Here is a 16,910-nt window from a genome sequence, read left to right on the forward strand (position 1 = left end):
AAGTAGTTCTAGGATTAAGGTTTTGCGAGGTAGTTGTCAGATAAAGATAGCTGAGTCCAGGTTTTAGGATATTGACAAAAGAATTATTGAAATAATGGACCAAGGAATCTAGGCTGGATGATAATGATAATTTCATTTATCTTTCTTTATTGAGTGCTTACTATGTTCCAGGCACCCAGGAGAGGAGTGAAGAATAGGTAGAGAAAATTAGTGGACTAGTTAATGGACTGGAAATTCAAGTAAGGTGTAAGAATAACTATAATGGGATAATTGAGTGAACACTCAAGAAAGAGAGGAGTTAAAAGAAAAAGGGATATATGACTCAGTGATTTCAGAGGTGAAGTAGTTTGGGGTGATGGTAAGATCTGAAGCATGGGCGCAGGCGTGTGAAGCTGAAATGAAGTGTAGGATAAGACCACTGGATATGTGAAAATTAAAGAAATTTAAGAGGAAAGTTTTCAGTCCGCTTATTCACATGGATACTGAAGACAAACAGCATAATGGCTCTCATTCTAGAAGAATGGAAGATTGTGGGTCTGTATCAAATTTTTTTGATAGATGGAGAGACCAAATTGATGGATAATACCAACACTTTTCTGTGTGACCTTGGGTATGTTGCTCTAAAATGAGAATAACAGCAGTACCTATTACATACTATTAGGGTGGAACTGTTAGAAAGTAAACACAAATAAATGCTATTTTAACTCTTTATTTGAAATAATCTCAAACACATAGCAAACTTGTAAGAATAGTACAGAGATGACAACACCAATTGTGAGGATGTGGAACAGCTAGACCTCTCCTCTCACACATTGTTGCTGGAAATGGTACAAACCACTTTGGAAAAAGGTCTGGCGGTTTCTTATAAAACTACAGAGTATGTACCTCCTTATGACTCAGCACTTACAGGTATATACTGAGAGAAATGAAAACATATCAACAAAAACCTTGTGTACAGATGTTAATAGCAGCTTTATTCATAATAGCACAAAATTGGAACTATCATCAGAAACATGAAATACCAATAGAATAACTAAAACGATGATTATATTCATACAATGGACCATTATTTTTAGCAATAAAAAGAGCAAACTGCTGATATACATGACAACATGGATGAATCTCAAAAAACATTGATAAGTAAAAGAAGCTTTATTCAAAAGAATGTAAATAAACAAATGGGACCTAATTAAACTTACAAGCTTTTGCACAGCAAAGGAAACCATAAGCAAAACAAAAAAAAAAAAACCTATGGAATGGGAGAAAATATTTGCAAAAGATGAGCCTGACAAGAGCTTAATTTCCAGATTATATAAACAGCTCATACAACTTAATAAGAACAAAACAAACAACCCAATCCAAAAATGAGCAGAAGACCTAAACAAGAAGTTCTCCATTGAAGACATACAAATGGCCAATAGACACATGAAAAAATGCTCAGTATCGCTAATTGTCAGAGAAATGCAAATCAAAACTACAATGAGGTATCACCTTACACCAGTCAGAATGGCCATCATTCAAAAGTCCACAAATGATAAATGCTGAAGAGGCTGTGGAGAAAAGGGAACCCTCCTACACTGTTGGTGAGAATGTAGTTTTGGTGCAGCCGTTATGGAAAACAGTATGGAAATTCCTCAAAAGACTAAAAATAGACTTACCATATGATCCAGCAATCCCACTCCTGGGCATATATCCAAAGGGAACTTTAATTCTAAAAGATTCATGCAGACATGCACCCCAATGTTCACAGCAGTGCTATGTACAATAGCCAAGACATGAAAACAGCCTAAATGTCCATCAACAGATGACTGGATAAAGAAGCTGTGGTATATTTATACAATGAAATACTACTCAGCCATAAAAAATAAAATAATGCCTTTTGCAGCAACATGGATGGACCTGGAGATTGTCATTTTAAGTGAAGTAAGCCATAAGAGAAGAAAAAATACCATATGATATCATTTATATGTGGAATCTAAGAAAAAGACAAATGAACTTATTTACAAAACAGAAATAGACTGACAGACATAGAAAATAAACTTATGGTTACGGGAGGGGGTGTGAGGATGGTGGGAAGGGATAAATTGGGAGTTTGAGACTTGCAGATACTAACTAATATATGTAAAATAGATAAGCAAATTTATACTGTACAGCACAGGGAACTATATTCAGTATCTTGTAGTAACTTATGGTGAAAAAAAATGAAGACAAATATATATATATATGTTCATGTATGACTGACGTATTATGCTGTGTACCAAAAATTGTTACAACATGGTAAACTGACTGTGTGTGTGTGTGTGTATAAAGTATATACAATATGGTTCCATTTATATTAAGTTTTAGAATGGGCTAACCTATGGGGGAAAAAAAGAATAGTGGTTATCAGTGACGCAAGTGGGAGGGTGGAGATTGACTGGGAAGTAACATGAGGGAACTTTCTGAGATGTGGTTATGTTATCCCTTTGAAATACTGTTGGGGTCATTTGTTCCTGTTTGCATTCAGTTTTATAGTCTCCCTCACCCCATCTTTGTTGATTTAATTTTACTTTTTGAGTATGTAGACCAAAACTATACAAAGTGACATACTTGGAAAGGTGTCACTGTGTCCTCAATACCTTCCATCCCATCCCTCTACCATTTAGGCTACCAGTTACACTGGTTTCTGTTTCCTTTTTTTTTTTTTTTTCCATTTCTTTTTGCAAAAATAAACATATATTTATGTTTTTATTTCCCAATTCTTTCATACACACAAAATAACATACTATATATAGTCTTTTGAAATTTGCTTTTTTTTCACTAAACAATAAATATATCCTGGAAATCACTCCATATCAGTTAATAGAGATTTTTTTTTTTAACCACTGCACAGTACCTCAACGTATGTGTGTATTATAGTACTATAGTTGATTCATTCAGTCTCCTGTGTTTGGGTCGTATTTAGGTAGTTTCCAGTATTTTGCTGTAATAAATAACCTTGCATGTGATTATGTAGGTATTATTGGAGAATAAATTCTTCCAGGTGGGATTGCTGAATAAAAGGCTAAAACTGTGTAGGTAGCTTTGTTCGATACTGCCCAGTTCTCCAAAAGAGTTGTACCAGTTTGCATTCCCAGCAACAATTTGAGTGTCTGTTTCCACATGGACTCACCAAGAGAATGAATTCTCACACTTTTTAACTTTTGCAAATATAATGGGTGAGAAATGGTAGTTAGAATATTTTAAATTTTCATTTTTCTTGTTATGAGTGAAGCTGAACATCTTTTCATATGTTTAAGTACCATTTAAAAGTCGAATGCGTTTTTATATCTTTCTTTGTAAATTGTCTGTTCATGTCTTTTCCCCATTTGTTTTCTCAGTATTTAAAAGGAGTTGTGAGGTTCTTGTCCAACTTTGAATTTTTGAATGGTTTTTGGGCTTTTTTTTCCTCTCAATTTTCAAAAGGTCCTTCAGGTTTTCTTTTCCTGATTTTTAGAGTGTCATTTGTCTTTCGACTTTATGGTGTTTGGGGCCATACAAAAAATTTTTCATTTTTATGTAGTCAAATTTAACAACCTTTCCTTTTTTTTCAACTGGATTTTGAATTACAGCTTCACCCTACATCCAAGTTACAGAGAAACCTACTTATGTTTTTTTCTAGTATATATGTAGTTTCACTCTTCTGCATTTAGATCTCTGATCCATTTGAAGTTTATTTTTGTATTTGATGCATGAAGTGTGGAACTAATTTTATCTTTTTCTAGTTGTCTCAACAGCACTTATTAAAAATTTAGTCCGTCTTTGTCCTTGTGATTTGAAGTACCACCTTTATTATACTTCCAAATTGAGTCAGTTTCTGAACTTGCTGTTTTAGTCCATTGGTCTTTCTGTGTACTCGTGTGCTGGTACTCTGCTGTTTTACTTTTAAAGGCTTTGCATGTTTTATATCTGGTAGTAATTTCTCCTCATAGCTTTACTTTTTTAGTGTTTTCTTAGCTATTCTTTTTTGTGTATTTTTCCATATGAACTTTAATATTCATTTGTCTAGCACCAGAAAAAAAGCTTGATATTTTTATTTGGGTTGCATTAAATAATGTTAACTTGAGGAGCACTGAAATCTTGATGATGTTGAGATATCCTATGAACAAGATGTATTTTTGAACAAGTACTTTTGTGCTTTCCATAGTGTTTTATGGGTTTCTTCATACATTTCTTAAGTTTTTTCTGAGAATTTTGCCTTTTTTTCATTCTGCTGTTGTAAATGGAGTTTTCTTTTACATTGTCTCTTTTGTTGACTTTTTTTCAAAGAGCCAGGATTTTATTTTATTTTATTTTATTTTATTTTATTTTATTAATTTTTTTTTGAAGAATACATGCAATATAATTTTGTTTACATGAAGTCCAAAATTGTGTTTGACTAAGTATTACTTTTTAGGAATAAAAATGAATGTGGCAAAGATGCAAACAAACACAAGAGATGATTGACCCTCATATTTCCACTTCAGTCACTAGTGTTCCTTCCTGTAGTTCTGTGATTCATTTTGCAATCATTTACCTTCATCTGAAAGAAGCGTTTGTAGCTGCAGTCTGCTGACCACAAAATCCAAAGAACCAGGATTTTGATTTGTTGATTTCAATAGCTAATTTCAATTCTCTATTTTATTAATTTCTACTTTCGTCTTTATTATTTTCTTGCTATGTTTTCTTTCTGTTTATTTTTATTTTTTTCTAGCTTTTTGAGATGGGAATTTAATTAATTTTCATCATTTTATTCTTTTTAATATAGGTGTTTAATGTTACGAATTTTTTTCTTTTGAACGCTGCTTTGAATTGATCCCAGAGATTTTGATATGTAGTGTTTTGTTACTATTTTTCAGAAAAACTGTAATGTCTGTTTGTGTTTCCCACTTCACTCAAGAGTTCTTTAACAGTGGGGAGGGTATAGCTCAAGTGGTAGAGCGCATACTTAGCATGCTTGAAATCCTGGGTTCAATTCCCAGTACCTTCTCTAAAAATAAATAAACCTCCCCCCACCAAGATAAAATGATACAATAGTAAATAAATAAAATACTTTTAAAAAGAGTTATTTAACAGAAGACTTTTTTTCATTTTTAGGTCCAAGGGACTTCTTAACTTTCTTGCTTTATAATCAGAACATGTTGTTTTAGTATTGCTATTTTATGGAATTTGCTGATTTTTCTGATCAGTTTTTGTGACATTCCATGAGCATTTGAGAAGAAGGTATATTCTCTATTATCAGAGTATAGTGTTTTATTTATATTGATAACTCCATATAGTCTTATTGATTATATTGCTAGGTTCTATATCCATTTTTGTTTTTTGTCCACTTCACCTATCTTTTACTAAGAGTGCTGTTAAAGCTTTATACTAATGTTTTCTATAAATTTCTTTATCTCCTGGTGTTTCTGCTTTATATGGGTGGTTTTTTCTGTTTGTTTGTTTGTTTTGGTGTGTAGATATAGAGACCTCTTATGTCTTCATTTTTAATTTTGGCTTTTAGCATGATAAAATATCCTTTCTTGTTTCATTTAACAATTTTTACCTTATTCTACTTTGTCTGATATCAAGATTGCTTTCTTATTGTTTCCATTTGCTTATTATATCTTTGCTTATTTACTTATTTTCAGTATTTCTAAATGTCTTTGTTTTAGATATATCTCTTGTATATAGCATAGATTTAGATTTTCTTATAAGACAATTGAAAATCTTTTTTTTGAAATAAATTTCTATTTATTTATGTAACTGACATGTTTGGTCTCAGTGCTGCTATATTATTATTTAATGTTTTAATTACTTCTTTGTTATATTTCCTGGGAGTTTTTCTATGTCTTTGTTACTCTTTTAAGATTTCTTTTGGCATATGGGAAGGTCTTAGTTTTTGTTCTGGTGGTTATTTTTATGTTTATACTTTTTACCGTGACCACAGTCATCTTTTTTTAACTGAACCTTTTACTTTTTGGTTTGTCCATTCTAAATGGTATCCTTTGAATCTCACAGTTACCTTTACAATACTTAATGATCTTATTTTACTTTCCACTTTTTCTCTTCTTTCTCCTCTCATAACCTATAACATTTATATACTATTTTAAGTCCTAATTTTTTAAATTACAAGATTTTCCTTTTTTAATGAGATGAAATTTACACAAGTAACTATCTTAAAGTATACGTTTGGTGGCATTTGGTGCATCCACAGTTTTGTGTAGCTACTAACTCTTGTTTCAAAACTTTCATCACCTCAGAAGAATACCTTGTACTGATTAACTTGTCTCTCTCATCCTTTGGAAACCTCTAATATCCTCTTTGTCTCTGTGGATTTGCTTATTCTGGATACTTAATATAAGTGAAATCATATGACATGTGACCTTTTATGTCTGGCTTCTTTCTCTTAATGTTTTCAACATTTATCTAGGTTGTAGCATTGTGCCTTTTTATGGCTGAATAACAGTACATTGTATGGGTATATCACAGTTTATCTGTTCATTAGTTGATGGATGTTGGGTTGTTTTCACTTTTAGCTATTGTGAATAATGCTGATATAAACATTTGTGTACAAGTTTCTGGGTAGACATATGTTTTCATTTCTCTTGGGTACACACCTAGGAGTGGAATTGCTGGGTCATATAGTAATTCTGTTTTCTACTTTTTAAGGAAATGCCAAATTGTTTTCTACAGTGGCTACACCATTTTATATTCCCACCAACCACATACAGGGGTTCCTGTTTCTCCACATCTTTGTCAGCACTTGTTATCTTCCATTGTTTTGATTATAGCCACCGTGGTAGGTATGAAGTGGTATCTCACTGTGTTTTGATTTACATTTTCTTGATGATCAATGATGTTAAACAGCTTTTTATGAGCTGTTGGTCATTTGTATATTTTCTTCATAGCAGCTTTTCTATGGTAGTCTTAAAGTTATTATATCATTAATTTGTGTTTTAACATGCTTTATATGGGAAAATGAACAAAATACTGTTTTATAAAGAATGTGATAAACTTGAAATAGATTTATTCCAAAGATCTATGTCATTTTTCAATATAAACAGATATTTAATTCTGTTTATTTTCTGTACCCTCATGTGGGTGCCCTGAGTGATAACAATTGTTATAAATAAATAAGGGCAAGTTCAGCTCCTATAATACTGTTTTATATGTCCTTTCCTCCTTAAATTCTTGATTTAATTTGGTTACCTCAATACATTTTGTTAGGAAAGTTTTAAAAGGCCGTATGTTCAGCCTCTTTTTATATAGATATTGCTATGTAACATGTGCCAATGTGTAAAATTACTGTCACCAACAAATCATAAATTTATGTTTATGTATGCCTTATATGAGCACTGTATAAAGGTTTATGCTAAATTGTATTTTTAGTTGATGACATTTATCATTAAGCCTGATAAGGTAGTACTAGTTTTCAGTTAGTACTTATCGGTTATTGTGTTTATAACTGTTAACATATTTTGAAGAGTTTTTCTCTTGTCACTCCCCTAAGCAGCTGTGATCTTGTGATGTGTTATACAAATTGAAGGGAGGAAACATTAGTATAAATTTATAAGAAAAATTGTCTATTTGATGTATTATAAGAGGTTTCAGTGTCTACCTTTGAGAAAACAAGAGGCTACTAAATATTACCTATCCAAGGGAAGCTATCACTCACTGTATGTAACTTTGTCTGCTCCTTTTAGGGAAACTTCATGATGCTCTAGGATATGTAGTTAGCAAAGTTTTGGATCTCACAAAAGCTTGAATACATCTTTGATTGGTTACATATTAAAGGAAATAGCCCACAGCATGGTGCCAGACAAGTGTAGAGCTCAACCAATTTGATCCTTAAGCAGGGAAAATAATCTATTCATCATTAAGAGGTTAGATTGTAAAATGTTGTAATTATTTCAGCCTAAACTGGTTTAAAGCTTTTTTTTTTTTTTCAATAAAACTTTTCTTCAAATTTCGTGGCAGGAAGACAGTTTTCATTTTGACAACCTTTCCTGCATTGTGTTTTTCTTCAAGTCCTCCCACCCTACCCTGTGGCCTACTCTGTTTGCTGTTCAAATGTGAATCATGCTGTGCATCTGGACGGATCCGGAATCATGTGACTGAAGTGTCTCTTGTCATTTATTAACATTCTTTGAATATCTAATTTTGACATAGTATTTGGCTGTATCATGAAGAAACTTGCTCCTGCTCTTGACTGTCTCAGAGGTGGGTGCGTATGTAAAATTATTTTTTCTTTTTCATCTATACACAATTATTTTTGTTTTTGCTTTTTAGTTACAAAATGGAACAAAGAATGACAGCCACATTGGGCCTTGACAGGGATCCTTTTACTTGAAGGACCACTCCTATAATGAATGATTTTTATTCAAGTGAATATTCATATATTTCTGACTCTAATTTGTATGAAATGACAGCCTGCAGACCGTTTTGTTTGATTACAATCCCTTCACCTTCATTATCTTTTATGTCTATTTAAACTCTGGACTTGCCATATCTATCTTGACCCTCCCCCACATCTCTCTGTTTGTATTTTCTTTCATTGCAATTTTCCTCTTTTCTGTGGGCATTCACAGATTGTTTTTGGAGTTCATTAAAAAGGGAGTGTGTTGTCTGGGTAGAAAATTACATTTGCATGCTTGAGAGAGGCCTAAGGGTTTTTGTGGGGTTTGGCAAGGATCCTGGCTTTTTTTTTTTTTTTTTTTTTTTCTTTTGGGAGGGAGGAATGAGAAAAAGAGGTAATAATAAGAAGGGATTTTTGGAAAGGAGAAAAGTAAGAGTTGGTGAGGTGATTTCTTTCTTCATTTTTTTCTTTCCATATTATATACATCTAGCTGATTTTCTTTTCTTTTTTTTTTTCTGTGTGTGTAAACCACTTGACTAACAATGGAAGAGATTAGAGGCCTTTCTTAGAACTGTTTTTGAATGCACAGTAGAGTTCTGCAAAGCAGAAATCTCTCCTATGATGATAATTGTGCATTTCCTAGTAAGGCTGGCAAGTTGCAATATGTATACATGTATATAGTTCCCCCCTTTTCTTTGTGGTAATTGGAGGGGGTTTTATATAGGAAAATTGTCTCTTGAATTGTTATGACATTTCATTTAAATTTGTATCTACATGGAAATCTAGTCACTTTTTGAATAAGGATTTCTCACCTTCAGAATTTAGGTTTTTAGGTATAATGTATAATATTTAGCCCTTTTTGAAATTGATAATGTTTATCTTTTTTTATTAAAGATAATTTCACCTGTTATCTAGAACTTGTCATTTGTGCCCATTGAGACATGAGGAAACTATAGAACATTCATAATAAAAGGACTTTATTTTGCAGCAGTAAAAACTCAGAAGAATTTGGCTAAGCTCATAGTTAATACAAGAAATGTGAGTACTGTAGGACCAAGGATAGTCATGTGGATCAGGATTGATCAGAGTGATCAGGGAGTTAATTTTGCTATGTTGGATATTCATGGGAAAATAAGTTGATTTATTACAGAGCTAGCCAATAGAATTGAATCCTTTTTTTTTTTTTAAGTCTGACTGACTTAATGTATACTATAGCCATTCAGCAAATATTTTTTAATTGAATACTGACTGTTCCATATACCTTCCCAGATACTAAGTCTGAAAAGATGAGTAAGACATAATAGTTGTCCTCAATGCACTTATAGTCACTATGAGGATGCATTTTTGCAACTGTGTGTATATGATAAAGTCAGGAATATATATATATATATTTAAGATCCAAGAAGTCCTTGATCAAAGATATATTTGCCTACGTTTCAGGAATTTATGGTTACCTTATAGAATGTGTGTGTGCATGTGTGCATGTACAGTTACAGTGTAAGTGCTGAGACAAAGCTGTATACAAAATAATCTCGGCTACATCAACTTTTCATTCTCTTTTGGATATTCCTGTTGGTATATAAACAGACTTTTATTTCTTCCTTCTTAAAATTTTTTTTCTCTTTACTAACTTCTGTCAGCTATTGTTCTATTTCTTTCCTATCCTCTGTACTTGTTAACTCCAATTTCTCTCCTCCCATTTTCTCTTGAACCCACTTCAGCCAGTGTTGACCATTCTATTCCAGAACTGTCCTCATCAGAGTGACTGATGACCTCCACATTGCTAATTGTCATTTCTCAGTCCTTGTCTAACTTGACTATCAGTAATATTTGATACAGTTGATTACTTCTTCATCCTGGGTTTATTTTCTTCACAGGGTTTCTAGGATACAGCACTCTCTTAGCTTTTCTCTAACCTCATTGATATTTCCTTCTCAGTCTCTTTTGCTTGTTCTTCCTCTTCTCTTTTGTCCCTCAACTTTAAAAAAGTATTTAAAAATCACACAGCAAAAACAAAGACTGCACTTCCTTTTGATGTATACCGTTCTATGAAATTTAACACTTATTTAACATATAGATTTGTGTAACCAGTACCATAATCAGGATACAGAATAATTTTCTCTCTCTCACATCATCTCTTTATAGACACACCTTTATCACTTGAAAACCACTGTTCTTCTCCATCATTATAGTTTTGTCTTTGAGAAAGTGTCATCTAAATGGAACTATGCAGTATGTAACTTTTCTAGGCTTGCTTTTACTCAGGATAATGCCTTTGATCTTCCTGGAAATTGTTGCCTGTATCTTTTGTTTCTCCCTTCTTACTGCTGAAAAGTGTCCTTTGTATGAATGTACCACAAATTGTTTATCCTTTCACCTTGTGTAAAGGACATTTGGGTTGTTTCAAGTTTGAGTTGTTTCTGGCAATTATGAACAGAACTGTTATAAACATTGATAATCAGGTTTTTGTGTAACATAAATTTTCATTTCTTTTGGGAGAAATCCTCAGAGTGGGATTTCTGGGTAATATGGGAAGTATAGGTTTATAAGAAACTGCCAAATGCCTGTACCATTTTGCATTCCCACCAGCAATGTATGAAAGTCCCAGTTGTGCTTCCTCATCAGCACTTGGTATTGTCAATATTTTTTATTTTATTTATTCTCATAAGTATGTATCTCATATTTTAATTTGCATTTCCATTTCCCTGTGGGCTACTTACTTCCCGTTTGCATGTTCTCTTTGGAGAGGTGTCCAAATCTTTTGCCTAGTATTAAATCCAGTTCTTTGTTTTCTTATTTTGACTTTTGAAAGTTCCTTATATATTCTGGATACAATTTCTTTGTTGGGTATGTGCTTTGCAGATATCTTCTCCCAATCTTTTGCTTGTTTTTCTATCCTTTTAATAGTATCTTTGGTAGAGCAAAGGTTTTTAGTATTAATGAAGTCCAACTTACCAGTTTTTTCTTCTGTAGATGGTGCTTTTGCTGACATGTCTAAAAACTCCTTATCTAACTGCAGGTTACAAAGATTTTATGCTATGTTTTATTCTAACATTTTTTATTTTTACATTTTACATTTAGTCTGTAATCCGTTTAAAACAAATTTTTAAAAACTGAAGCATAGTCAGTTCACAATGTTGTGTTAATTTCTGCTGTATAGCATAGTGATTCAGTTATACATATATATATATATGTTCCTTTTCATACTCTTTTTCATTATAATCTATTACAAGGTATTGAATATAGTTCCCTGTGCTATACAGTGTGACCTTGCTGTTTATTTTATATATAAATGTTAGTATCTGCAAATCCCAAACTCCCAATTTATCTCTCCACCCTTCCTCTCCTCCCAGAAACAATTTATTCCTCCACCCCTCCTCTCCCCCCCAGTAACAAGTTTATTTTCTATGTTTATGTAGTCTGTAGTCCATTTTGAGTTAATTTTTGTACAAAGTATGAGGTTTAGGTTATGGTTCTTTCTTTCTTTTCTTCTTTCTTTCTTTCTTTCTTTCTTTCTTTCTTTCTTTCTTTCTTTCTTTTTCTTTCTTTCTTTTTCTTTCTTTGTTTCTTTCTTTTTCTTTCCTTCTTCCTTCCTTCCTTCCTTCCACATATAGATGTTCAGTGTCTAACCCTATATGTTGAAAAGACTGTCTTTTCTCCATTGAATTGCTTTTGCATTTTGTCAAAAAAAATTGGTCATATTTGCATGGATCCATTTCTAGACTTTCTGTTCTGTTTCATTGACTTACGTGTTTATCCCTACTATTGCACAGTCTATTACTGTGGCTTTATAGTAGGTCTTAAAATCAGTTAGTGTGAGTCTTCTAACTTTATTCTTATCTTTCAGAATTGTTTTAACCATTCCAGTTTCTCTTTGAATCAGCTTGTCTGTCTGTCTGTCTATCTGTTTGTTTATGTATCTATCTATCTATTTATCTATTTAAATTCTGCTGATACTTTGATTGGCATTATATTAAGCCTGTATATAAACTTTGGGAAAATTGAAATCTTTACTATGGTGAATCTTTAATCTGTGAACATAGCAAGTATCTCTGTTTTTTTAGGTCTTCCTGGATTTCTTTCATCACTCTTTTGTAGTTTTCAACATATAGATCCTGTACATGTTTTGTTAGACTTACAACTACATATTTTACTTTTTTGAAGTTATAATTGGATATTTAAAGAATTTTAATTTCCATTTGTACACTGCTAGTATGAAGTAATTTGACTGATTTTTGTATGTTGACCTGTATCCAAGTCCTTCCTAAATGCACTTATTAGTTCTAGGAGGTTTTTTTTGTAAATTCCATGGGAGTTTCTACAGTCATGTCTTTGAATGGTTTTATTTCTTCCTTTTCAATATGTATGCTTTTTTTCTTCCAGTTTTGTTGAGATATGATTGACATACAGCACTGTATAAATTTAAGGTATACAGCATAATGATTTGACTTACAGATATCATGAAATGATTATCACAGTAAGTTTAGTGAATAGCCATCATTTCATATAGATACAAAATTAAGGAAATAGTAAACAATTTTTTGTGATAAGAAATCTTAGAATTTACTCCCCTAACTTTTATATATAACATACAGCAGTGTTAATCATATTTATCATGTTATACATCACATTCCTAGTACTTATCTTGTCCTATAACTGGAAGTTTGTATATCTTGATTGCTTTCATCCAGTTCCCCTTCAGCCTGCTCCCTGCCTCTGGTGTCCACAAATCTGATCTTTGTTTTTGTGAGTTTGTTGGTATATCTGTTTGTTTTTGGAGTGTAATTAACCTGCAACACTATATTAGTTCCTGTTATATAACATAGTGATTTTTTTTTCTATACATTTCAAAATGGTCACCAGATAAGTCTAGTTATGATATGTAACCCTACAAAGATAGTACTTGGTTACTGACTATATTCCCCACACTGGTCATTTCATACCTGTAACTCATTTGTTTTGCTGCTGGAAGTTTGTACCTCTTAATCTCCCTCGCCTATTCTCCCCACACCCAGATAACCACCTGTTTGTTCTCTGTGTCTATAACTCTGTTTCTGTTTTATTACAATTGTTCATTTGTTTTGTTTTTGTAGATTGTTCATACACATGAAATCATACAGTATTTGTCTTACACTCTGACTTATTTCACTTAGCATGATACCCTCTTGGTCCATCTATGTTGTTGCAAATGGCAAGATTTCATTCTTTTTTATGTTTGAGAAGTATTCTATTTTATACACACACACACACACACACACACACCCCGTATCTGCTTTATCCATTCCTCTGTTGATGGGCACTTGGGTTGTTTCCATATCTTGGCTGTTGTAAATAATGCTGCAGTGAACATAGAGGTGCATATGTCTTTTCTAATTAGTCTTTTTGTTTTCTTTGGATAAAAACCCAGGAGTGGAATTGCTGGATCATATGGTGGTTCTATTTTTAATTTGGGGGGGGAATCTCCATACTATTGTCTATAGTGCCTGCACCAGTTTACATTTCCATCAGTAATGCATGAGGATTCCCTTTTCTCCACATCCTCATCAACACTTGTTATTTCTTGTCTTTTTGACAGTAGCCATTCTGACAGGTGTGAGGTGATATCTCATTGTGGTTTTGATTTGCATTTCCACAATGATTAATGATGTTGAGCGTCTTTTCACATGCCTGTTGGTCTTTTCCAATACGTACACTTTTTATCACTTTTTCTTGCATGTTGCACCAGCTAAGACTTCCAGTATGATTTTGGATAGCAGTGGTAAGAGTATACATTCTTGCCTTGTTGTGGATTTTAGGAGGAAGGCATTGAATCTTTCATCATTTAGTATGATTCTAGCTGGAGGATTTTTGTAGATAATAGCCTTTATCAGGTTAAGAAAATTTCCTTCTAGTCCTAGTTTGCTGAGAGTTTTATTTTATTCTGTTTTTTAATCATGAATGGATGTTGTATTTTGTCAAATGCTTTTTTCTGTATTAGTTGATATGATCATTAAAAAAAAAAACTAGTTTGTTAATATGGGGAATTACATGGGTTAATTTTCAATATTGAACCAGTCTTGCATTCCCAGGATAAAGCCCACTTTGTTGTGGTATATTATTCTTCTGTATTTAATATGCTAAGATTTTGATGAGGATTTTTGTGTCTATGTTCTTGAAGAATATTGGTCTGCGGTTTTCTTCCCTCCCTTCCTTTTTCTTACCTTCCTTTCTTTGATTTTGTTTGGTTTTAGTACCAGGGTAATAATGCTGGCCTCATAAAATGAGTTTGGAAGTATTCTTCCCTCTTCTATTTTCTGGAAGAAATTATATAAATCTGGTGTTATTTCTTCTTTAAATATTTGGAAGAATTTGTCTGTGGAACCATCTATTCTGGGAGACTTATTTTTCAGAAGATTTTTAACTGTACATTCAATTTCTCTAATAAATATAGGACTATAAGTGTTACCTGTTAAATCTTTGGTGAGTTTTGGTAGTCTGAATTTTTGAGAGATTCATTCATTTAATCAAATTTGTTGAATTTGTGTGTGTAGAATTATCCCTCATCATTCTTTTTATCCTTTTAATGTCTGCATGGTCTTTGTGATAATCCCCTCTGTTATTCCTGAAATTGGTAATTTGTGTGTGTGTTTTTTTCTTTTTCAGTCATGGTAGCAGTTTACCCTTTTTAAAAATCTTCCAGAGAACCAGCTTTTGGCTTTATTGTTTTTTCTGTATTGTTTTTCTGTTTTCAGATTTGCCAAGAGTTTGGAGATTGTCCTTATCTTTCTATTATTGATTTCTAATTTAAGCCTATCATTATCTGAGGATATACTTTGTGTAATTTAATTCTTTAAAAATTGTTAAGGTTTATTTTATGACCCTGGATATGCATTATCTTTCCGAATGTTTCACATGCATTTGAAACAAATGTGTTTTGCTATTGTTGGGTGGTTTTCTGTAAATCTCAGTTCTACTGGTTGGTTGATGGTGTTGTTTGATTTTCTACATCTTTGTCCATTCTACTTTCTACTATTTATTACTGATAGAAGAATGTGGAAGTGTATGCTTATAATCAAATTGTGAATGTGTGTATATCTCTGTATTTTTTGCTTTGTGAATTTTGAAGCACTGTTGTTTGGTGAATACACATTTAGGATTGTTATTTTCTTGGTGAGTTTACCCTTTCATTATTACATAATATTCTTCATTCATTATTTGTGGTATTATCTTTGTCCAGAATCTACTTTGTCTTATATTACAATAGCCATTCCAGGTTTAGTTTGATTAGTGTTTGCATGGTATATATATTTTCCATTCTTTTACTTTTAATCTTCGTGTGTCCTTATATTTGAATTGAGTTTCTTATAGTCAGCTGGATCTTGTTTAAATCTTATAGAGAATATTGATAGCCTAACCTGGTTAGATTCACACCCCAATTTCCAACCAGGATTCTCTGGAATCATTTGACAGTGATTCTAATGTCAGTTCCATATTTAAAGCCAATATATGTGCCATTCAGTGACCACCTGGAACTTGGATAGTGTTCTTTCTGTTAGTTCAGTTCTCATAGTCTTTGGTATGCATAGTGGAATAAGGTCTATACATTTTTAGCTTGGACTGAGCCCACAAGTTCATAGACAACATAAAATATGGAGTTCCTCTCCTGAGTTCCTCCATCTCCTTGATCTTCCAAGTACTTTCTGGTTCTCTGGTGTTCCTCCTCTGTCCAAACAGTGTGAGAACAGAAAAAGGAGGAAAACAGTGGGGGTTGGTCTCACCTTCTTTGAACTACAGCTTCATTAAAGGGAGAGGAAGTTCCTTCATTTTAGAGTTTTAGATTCTGTTGATTCCCATTACCACTAGGGTTGCTGCTGCTGCCTTCACTGCCATCACTGTAGGATATATACCTGGGGGTTGGGGTGAGAGAGAATGGAGAAAAGAAAGAAAAAATAAGGGATTTTCACTCTGTGTCTGAGAGTTAGGAGTTCCTTTACCACTGTCTGAGCCAGAACATGAGGGCTTCTTTTGGAGCTCTCTCTCTATGCACCCCAGTACTCACTGATAGCTTTTTTGATGTGTTGAATTCAGGCTGTAGGATACTAGAGGGGAGAAAAGGCTAACTTTGAATTTTGGTCTTCCCCAGTCTGCCTGCTAATAATGACTTCTGAGGGTCCTCAAATACTACTCCATGTATTCTGTCTAGGTTTTATTTATTTATTTATTTTTGTGGGATTTTTTCTGTGGGGGGTAGGTTGGTTGGTTTGTCTGTTTGTTTATAATGGAGGTACTGGGGATTGAACCTAGGACTCATGCATACTGAGCATGCACTCTACCACTGAGATACCCTCCTGCCTCTGTCTAGGTTTTAAAGCTTCCATAGGAGAGATAGAGTGAAGTGTTACCCCATCTTACCTAGCTCCAAAATGCTGATCAATTTGTTTTAACCTATTTATGTCTTTATATTTTAAATGGGTGTTTTGTAGGAATCATATGGTTGGGTCTTGCTTTTTTATCCAACCTAATAATATGTGCCTTTTTATTGGGGTATTTAGATCATTTATTGACGATTATTGATATGGTTGTGATTAAATCTACC

At 33.0% G+C, this 16,910-nt stretch overlaps 1 protein-coding gene and 1 long non-coding RNA gene across 2 annotated transcripts in view; one reads left to right on the forward strand and one right to left on the reverse strand.

The window, feature by feature from the left end:
* The window catches only part of ZSWIM5 (zinc finger SWIM-type containing 5), a 139,019-nt gene that overhangs the window by 40,994 nt on the left and 81,115 nt on the right, over positions 1-16,910 (forward strand). The window lies entirely within an intron of this gene.
* The window catches only part of LOC141579596 (uncharacterized), a 38,423-nt gene continuing 23,067 nt past the window's right edge, over positions 1,555-16,910 (reverse strand). The window contains exon 3 of the long non-coding RNA XR_012511303.1: positions 1,555-16,221. This is a non-coding gene — a long non-coding RNA (uncharacterized LOC141579596). The remainder of the gene's footprint in view (positions 16,222-16,910) is intronic.

This window comes from Camelus bactrianus, chromosome 13 (assembly GCF_048773025.1).
Source record: "Camelus bactrianus isolate YW-2024 breed Bactrian camel chromosome 13, ASM4877302v1, whole genome shotgun sequence".
Classification (NCBI taxonomy): Eukaryota; Metazoa; Chordata; class Mammalia; order Artiodactyla; family Camelidae; genus Camelus; species Camelus bactrianus.